We start from the raw sequence: 9,691 nt of genomic DNA, 5'->3' as shown, positions 1-9,691 counted from the left end.
ATCAGGCCATAAGGAGGCTAGATAGTAATAACGCACTTGCCAGGCACGCCATGCACTGCCAGCCCCCCAAATTTAACTTCTTAATACTAGAGAAAGTTAACACTTTCAGTGAGGAGTCTAACACACCCCTTGAGGTTAGAGAACTGAAATGGCAGATTCACCTGGGAGCAGACATGTTCCCAGGCCTAAATGGCAGCCTCAATCTCAAGTGCCTGCTCAAGTGGATCAGGTAACCATCTCACAATACCTCCCACCAGCATATGTCACTATGACATCATTGTGTGTATATATACTAAGTTGGAATGCACTTGTACAGATTTCTGATGAAGTTCGAATAAGTTGTAACTGACTAAATAAAACGAACGAAAGCGCTCAAATCTCACTCTGGACTTCGCGTGGTTCTTATGCACAATTGAGACTCTCCAGGGGAGTCTCCACCAGGCTGTATACTTAGTTTTTCGTTTTGTGCAATTTCTACACTGAGTTCCTAAAGTCTTAACCAGCGCAAACCGAAGCATGGAACTACCAGGTACCTCCGGAGTCATGGATGGCAGCCAAGATCTGTTCGACTGCACCATCCATAGCGTTCCGACAGACATGGTCGCCCTGTTAAGGAGTCTATCACACTCCTCAGCCATAGCGGACAACATCCTCAAAGGGCTGAACAGCCCCAACGGCTCTCTACTACAGATCCAGCGACCTACTCTAAATTCGCAGATAGCGAACAAAAACCCCACCACGAGCAACAGAAGTTCGACTGCAACAGCCAAGTCACTCGTAATGGAGCAACTTTTGGCGCGCAAAGAAAGCAACCCCTTCTCTGACTCTCAGAACGACTCAGCTGCCAACAGCATGCAGGACTGCAACGCTGAACAAAATGCTAAACTCACCATCGGTGACTGCAAGTTTTTATTGACAAAGCTAGAGAAACTCTTATTCAATTACAAAAACATTGAATACGATAACTACTTCCTACAAGAATGTGCCAAAAAAGACATAGTGCCCAAAGGGCTACGCGTATACAAGTTCCCCAACAACATGGAAGCCCACGGGGAAACCTATGAATCCCTCTGCAAAGTGTACAACCAAGCGGGTCTCCAAGCTATGAAAATTATCATCGCCCACAATGAACTATTGCTTACGGATTTAAGGGAACAAATCAAGGGCTTCAACGATACCATCACCCAGCACCCTGCTTTCGCTTTACTGAACGATGAATGGGTTAATATAAGCTGCAAGATCTCTAAACACATAGCGAAAACCATCGCTAAGAAAAAGAAAAAACTCAACAGGGACATTGCAGAGTACCGAGATAAAAAAGCCTACCCCGTGAACCAACAAGCCATCCTGGAAATCGACCACGAGGAGGAAGACGCGGATAGTAAACCACAAGACACGAGAAGCAACCACCGATGCGACGGACCTAATGCAAGCAACCAGGCACACACATCTCCGCATAAAAAGGGCACTAGCGACACCAAAACTACCGGCACCCCAGCCAAAGCAAAAGATAAAAAGAAGGACGGGAAGGCACAAACCAGCTGCGTATGCCCTGTCCGTAACTCTCACACACAGTGTGAGGGGAACAGCCCCGCAGAGTCCAGCGACGCAGAGGAGCCTCATTTTTTAGCCAAAGGCAGAGACCTAAACCATTTAGACCCAAAGAACCATGTGAAACAGGGTCGAGGCAGGAGCAACAACAGAGCAAGGGGGAGACCAACACACAGACTTCTAAACAGGTCCCCAGTGACTACCCGCCGGTCTCAAAGGAGCAATCCACCTCCAAAATCATAATGTCTGGACCCACAGTTCCCGCCTGCGAGTCCCAAAGTGCAAAGCTTTTCAACCTCACAGATGTCCCACTGGATTCAGGGACTAGCGACCTCCTACTTAAGGGTCTCAACTTCATACCCACCAGGAAAGCTAACACCACCGACGTACTGGTTGACTTTAAGCTGTATTGCCGCAAACTGAACTTAAAGCACAGTTTCCACAGCCACCGGTCCAATAATTTACTGGACAGTGTATTCTACGAAGAAATGGCAGAGGCTACAGACCACCCCAGGTCTGATCTTAACCTCCCCAACCGCCTACCAAATGGAGCGCCGACACCCAGCAGCTCGCCAGCATATTCCTCAGGACACAATGTAGACCTTCCACCCGAACATGGGCCGCAAACTGTCCCGTCTGGCAGCTCACAACTACCGCACGGATCTAGCGTTCCAAGTGAGCAACACGTGGCACCCGATCGCTGCAACACGAACTCCCTGGCACAGCTAGCAGCAACTGATAGCGATCGTGGTTGCCCCAACACAGGTACTGTTCTGTTAAGCGATCGCACCTACGATCGCAATATTAATCGTAGAAATTGTATCATTAACTTACCAGATAGCAACTGTATTAAAAACACACCTGATAGCAAATGTTTCAATAAATCTCTAGACAGTAACAAGAGCAGTGCTTTAGGCAGGCAAGTTAAACCAGGTATTACAGAAGTGTTTTACAGCAGTGGTAGCATGACCAGTGTCAACATGACTAGTGTAGTAAAATCTGTGAACCAAGCCGTCGTCACTCCTGGTAACAGTCTAGTTTTACTTTCAGATGACAGTGTAATCTCTAATCCTGACTACAGTACTGTGTGCAACTTAAATCACGGATGCGATACACGGGCGTCCTACGACAAGCCACCAGAGCCCGCTGGTTGTAACACAGCCAAACGCGTCCAAGTGCCTAACCCCAACAGTGATCCCAGAGACACACAGGGTCACGACGTAGTTGCTGGGAGGGACAAATATCCCAGCGACGAGGGGGAGATATGTAAAGCACACAAAACTAACGAGACTGCAGCAGCAGCGATGAAATCCAAAGCCCCAAGTGTTACAAAATGTAGTTATACCAATGAATGCATTATCGTAGCTAAGATTCCAGAATGTACAGTTACCAAGAAATGTAGCAATATAGCTAGTGTGAATAAGTTCAATGTAAATGATAAGTTGGAGTGTAACAAGCACCAAGGAGCCAACAGTACTCCGACCAGCAATACCACCAGAAACGCTGCTCTCTACAACACAGAATGTAACAATGTGTACTTAATAGGGCATGATACTGAATGTATTTCTACTGTAAATACTCTTGAATGTAAGGCTACTGATACCACAGTAAATGCTAATGAATGTAAGGCTACTAGTACCACAGTAAATGCTAAAGAATGTAAAGTTACTGAGAGGTTTTTTAGTAACATCAATAAGAGCTGCAAGAGTACCCGGTCAGACCAAACTCAAAGTACTGTAATAAAGTCTCTGGAGGTCCCGGTGACAGGCAATCCAGGAATGCCCACTGCCGACACAAGAGGGCGCAGTAAGACTATTCCTAGCAACACCGGGTACCCTACATTCAACGCTGCTGACAGTGCAGTGGGTGATAACTGCAGCAAAAATACCTATACAGTAGCGCTCGATACTGATGCCTCTAGGGCACAAAACACTGTAAGCACGAGCAGCTACTCTCTCAGCAAAATGTCAAATTTGAATGTTAATGCATGCCAGACTAGTGTTACTAATGGAGATATATACAGTCCTAATCTTGCTAGAAGTTCAGATACAAATTGTTCAATTACCATTGCAGATTACAGCAACAAGGTAGTGCCCAGTATGAGTATGGTTACCATAGACTCCTTAAGCAGTACACCCACAGAAGCGGCCTGTTGCCTAGGGCCAGTAACCAAGGTCCCTACCACAAAGCCTGCACTCAGAGTTCAGCCCCGCGCTAACCTGATGCACACAGAGCCACCTAGCTCTGACCAAGCTTTCACCAGCTCCATCGAGTCCAGCTCCAGTAGCTGCTATTCTGAAGGAGACGCCCCCCCCCTCAAGAGGAAAAGTTTATTTAACCCCATGTGGAACAACCACATCAACATCTTCAACAAAGTATGCGAGACAGAAATCAGAGCCATACTTAATCAACGAAGCCCCCACCCCAAAAGCAACCTCAGTAAAAAAGAACTAACAGCGTTGAACGCCCTGAGACGGTCCCATCACCTCAGAGTGCTCAAAGCAGACAAAGGAGCAGGGGTAGTGCTGATGACTGAAGAAGCATACAGCAACAAGATGCGTGAAATCCTGCTAGATTCTGAGACATACCAAACAGTTACTAAGGTAACTGTACTAGAGAAATTCAAGACCATAGATGCCACCCTGACGCACCTAGCGTACCACCATCGAATTTCAGAAGAAGAACTGAACTTCATGGCTGTTGATTCCCCCACAGTAGGGAAACTATTCGGCATACCCAAAATCCACAAAAACCCACAAGACCCCCCAATGAGACACATTGTCTCATCCAAACGAACCAAAACAGAGTACATCTCTGAACTGCTAGATTTCTATCTGAACCCTCTAGTACAGACGTCCAAGTACTACCTGAAGGATTCATGGCACTTCCTCAAAGAAATCCATGACATCCAAACCCATGCCAAAAACAAGAACAAACAATTCACACTAGTTACCCTAGACATCATGGCTTTATATCCCAGCATTCCACACAAAGAAGGTATTGACCTAGTCAAAAAATACTTGGTCAATCACAGGAACCACCCCATAGAACGCGCAGACACCCTCTGCACCCTTCTTAAACTAGTCCTAGAAAACAACTTTTTTGCTTTTGAGGACAAGATCTATAGACAGCTCAAAGGAGTAGCCATGGGTGCCAAGGTAGCCCCAGCCTATGCCAACCTAGTACTCAGTTCTTGGGAGGAAGAGTCCCTCACCAAACTAAAAGGGTTCCAACAGGTCACCCTTTACAAAAGATTCATTGACGACCTCTTTCTAGTATGGGAAGGTCCCACCCAAGAACTCAAGCAGTTCCTCCTGGAGCTACAAAATAGTATGAAGTTCCTCAAATTCACCATCACAGGCTCAGGGACAGAAGTCAACTTCCTAGACATCACCCTACGCCTCAACAGGGCCACTCAAGAATTCTCTTCCAACCTATACAGGAAGCCCACCCACCGTAACAATCTCCTTGACTACCGAAGCCAGCACCCGAGCTTCATGAAAAAGAACATAATAAAAGGCCAATTCGTGAGACTCAGCAGAATTGTCAGCCTAGATGCTCAATTCACCACTGAAGCTCAGCGCCTCAAAGAAATGTTCTTAGAGAAGCAATACCCAAAGAGTCTTGTTGACAGTATCGCCCAAGAGGTTGCTACCAACAGACACTCCAGGCACCTACCCATCCTCACACACGGGTACATAGACAAAACCAAAAAATCAAAGTGCTCCCAACCCAGATTCCCCATCCCCATCTCTGCGGACGCTGTCCGCATCAAGGAGACCCTAGCCCAAAATTGGGACATTTTAAGCTGCAACCGAGATCTAAACAAAACCTTAGGGAACACACCATGCTTTACCTACAAAAAAAGCAACTCCCTAAAATTCCTGTTGGAAAGACCGGCTGCTGCACCGAGTCCCAAACATGCAGACCCAGGCACTAAACCCTGTGGATTTTGCATCTGCTGTCAGCATATAAACACTGACCAGATGATCCAGGTGGGTGACAGACACACCCCAATCCAATTCAAAGACAGGTATGACTGCAATACCACAAATGTGGTATATCTCAGCACCTGCGCACACTGTAAATGCTTCTACGTGGGTATGACCACTAGAAGACTCAGTGATAGAATCAAAGAACACTATCAGGCCATAAGGAGGCTAGATAGTAATAACGCACTTGCCAGGCACGCCATGCACTGCCAGCCCCCCAAATTTAACTTCTTAATACTAGAGAAAGTTAACACTTTCAGTGAGGAGTCTAACACACCCCTTGAGGTTAGAGAACTGAAATGGCAGATTCACCTGGGAGCAGACATGTTCCCAGGCCTAAATGGCAGCCTCAATCTCAAGTGCCTGCTCAAGTGGATCAGGTAACCATCTCACAATACCTCCCACCAGCATATGTCACTATGACATCATTGTGTGTATATATACTAAGTTGGAATGCACTTGTACAGATTTCTGATGAAGTTCGAATAAGTTGTAACTGACTAAATAAAACGAACGAAAGCGCTCAAATCTCACTCTGGACTTCGAGTGGTTCTTATGCACAATTGAGACTCTCCAGGGGAGTCTCCACCAGGCTGTATATATATATATATATATATATATATATATATACATATATATATATATATATATATATATATATATATATATATATACATGTACATATACATATACATATATATATATATATATATAGAAGTTATGTTCTTACCATAACGTTCCATGTTAGTTGTCTTCTTCTCGCCTTCTTTCTTGCTGGATGGGTTCGGAGCCGACCTCGGCTCCTCGCCACTCTAAAAGCTCGAGAGTTGGTTCCACCGGCTCGAGGCTCCCCTTATATCCCACAATGCTAGGCGTGAATTACCTCAGATCTCGTTTGTAAGCTAGGCCCAGCCAATAATAAATCCAGAACTACTGAAAAAGGGAAAAACCACCTCTATAAAAAGAAAGGAAGAAGGTGACCTGAAAACTGATGAAGGAATTTATGCAAAGTATAGCATATACATATATACAATAGAGGTGGAAGAAAGAGAGGTCACAATCAAACTCCTCTAGGTCTGTCCAGGCTAGGGGAAGGAGGTGGGGCCTTAAGAAAGAAGGCGAGAAGAAGACAACTAACATGGAACGTTATGGTAAGAACATAACTTCTATATGTTAAGTTGTCTATCTCGCCTTCATTCTTGCTGGATGGGACCTTGTCCCTAGCACCTTGTCCCGGGTGGCCTATCGGAACAGACTCTTGAGAATAGTGGAACCAAAATTAGCTCTATGTCTAGAAGCTAGATCCAACTTATAATGAGAAATGAAAGTGTGAGGAGTAGCCCATGTAGCTGCTGCACAAATGGTATCAATAGGCAGCCTGTCTTGGAAAGCTAAAGAGGTAGCCAAAGCCCTAGTCGAATGAGCCTTAGGTTTGTTAGACAAGTTTTGGTGTCTGATTTCATACACAAAGGAAATGAGGGATGTTAGCCATCTGGAGAGTGATACCTTAGAAACTGCAAGGCCCTCTCTACCATCTGCATAAGAAACAAACAACTGGTCAGTTTTTCTGATCTGTTTGGTCCTGTCCAAATAATATCTCAATTGACGATGAACATCTAGCCAATGCAATTTTTGTTCAGACCTGTTAGAATAGTTAGGAAAAACACAGGGAGGTCTATGTCTTGATTTAGATTTGCCACAGAGGCTACTTTCGGTAAGAAGGAGGGATTGGTCCGCAAGGATACCCTAGCCTTGTGATACAACAGATATGGTGGTCTACTGCTGAGTGCATGAAGTTCTGAGACCCTTCTAGCTGAAGTAATGGCTACCAGAAAGAGAGTCTTCCAGGTTAGCAATTTCATTGAACAAGAAGCTGCAGGTTCAAGGGGAAGAATCAAAGATGTGAGAACTAAATTAAGGTCCCAAGAAGGAGGAGGAGTTCTTATCGGAGGCTTGAGGAGAAAAACTCCCTTCAAGAACGCTTTGCAAAGCTTGTGGGACATGATGGCAGAATCTGAGATGCCCACATGAAAGTTAGATATAGCTGCCAATTGAACTTTAAGAGTAGAAGGAGATGAACCTGCATGAAAAAGTTCAGCCAGAAAATCCAGAACTGTTTGGATGGGAGCAGTGAAAGGATCTAATTCCCTTCCTTGAGCCCAATAGGCGAAACGTTTCCATTTACTCAGATAAATCTTTTGAGTGGAAGATTTATGGGAAGCTATCAAAATATCTCGAACAGAGTGAGATATTTGAGGAAGCCTGGCTAAGGTTGGAACTGGAGGAACCAAGCAGTGAGGTTCAGAGAGGGAGGGCGATGTAACTGACCCGACTGATGGATCAAAAGATCTGGAACTAGGTCCAGATGCCAAGGTTGCTCCAACAGAAATTGATGTAGAAAGGGGAACCAAACCTGTCGAGGCCAGTAAGGAGCAATGAGGATCAATGAGGCCTTCTGAGCGATAGCTTTCTGTATCACTTGAGAGATTAGTGGGAAGGAGGAAATGCATACAGAAGTCCCGGGGCCAAACTTGACTAGAGCGTCTCTGCTGGGCAGGCCTGGTAACGGGAATAGGTGAAATAATCTCTGCACTTGCTGTTTTGGGGAGTAGCAAAAGGTCGCAGCAAGGCTGACCCCACTTAAGAAAAAATTTTCTCCAAAATAGAATCTTTCAGAGACCACTCGTGAGGCATGAGGATAGCTCTGCTCAACTTGTCCGCGATAAGATTGGACTTCCCGGGGATGTGCATTGCAATCAGAAACCGCTGAGAAGAAATCGCCCATTGCCACAGTCTGAGTGCTTCTCGACATAGGGGATAGGACCTGGTTCCGCCTTGTTTGTTGATATACCACACTACAGACATGTTGTCCGCCTGAATTGCTAAGGTTCCCAAGGGAAGAGAGTCTTGAAGGGCTTGCAACGCTAAAAGCACTGCTCTCATCTCTAGAACATTTATATGCAAGTGGCGCTCGTCTGGTTGCCATATGCCCTGGACTGTTCTGCCCTGATAATGGCCCCCCCCACCCGATCAGGGAGGCGTCCGTTGTCAGAGTAGCAACCGGAGGGGGAGGAACAAAGGGTCTTCCCAGGAAGAGCTGGGGGGAAGAAATCCACCAAAGAAGATGATTCTTGCATGCTTGCGTAATCATAATGGTGTGGGACATCGGAAGTTGTTGGTACGACCATTGTGTGAAGAGCATCCATTGAAGGATTCTCATGTGAAATCTGGCTAATAGAAGTAGAGGGATAGCAGCCGCCATAATCCCTAGTACATTCAGAACTAATCTGACTTTGACTCTGTTGCTGTGGAAGAGAAGGGAGACCAGTTTGCGTATGTCTGCTATTCTTTGGTCTGTGAGTCTCGCAGACATGTTGACTGTGTCTAGATTTGCGCCTATGAAGGTAATAGCACGACAAGGCGACAAAACAGACTTTTCGCAATTTATTGAGATACCTAACTTTTGACAAATGCGAAAGGTGTAGTCTCTGGCTGTTAGAAGGAGATGCTTGGTAGGAGCTGTGAGGAGCCAGTCGTCTAAGTATGGAAACACCTGGAATCCTTGATGTCTCAGGTGAGAAGCTACCACTGCCATGCATTTGGTAAACACACGGGGGGCAGTGGTGAGTCCAAAGGGCAGGGCTCTGAATTGAAAGTGACTGGTTCCCAGCCTGAAGCGGAGGAATCTCCTGGAGCGTCTGTTCATTTTTATATGATAGTACGCATCCTGGAGGCCTATAGAGCACATCCAGTTTTCCTTTCCCAATAGGGGTAGGATGGATTGTAGCGTGACCATCCGAAATCTTGTTTTCTTGACTGACTTGTTCAAGATACTGAGATCCAAAATGGGTCTCCAGTCCACTGTTTTCTTTGGAACCAAAAAGAACTTGGAGTAGATTCGGATCCTTGCTGGTCTGCTGGTACTGGCTGAATGGCTCTTTTGCAAGCAACTTAATTTCAACGCTGCTTGATCCCTTTGAGCGGTGGAACATCTGGAAGGATTTTTGATTGAATTGGAATCTGAGGAATGGAATGGAATAGCCTTCGAAATGATGGACTGTACCCACTTGTCTTGAGTTAGGGATGCCAGGCTTCTGGGTACAGTGACAATCTTCCCCGACTGCCTCCGAAGGTGGACAGTCGGCAAC

The sequence above is a fragment of the Protopterus annectens genome, chromosome 15.part0 (assembly GCF_019279795.1).
Source record: "Protopterus annectens isolate FY-2018-M chromosome 15.part0, PAN1.0, whole genome shotgun sequence".
NCBI lineage: Eukaryota > Metazoa > Chordata > Ceratodontiformes > Protopteridae > Protopterus > Protopterus annectens.
Note: the sequence above shows the minus strand (reverse complement) of the source record.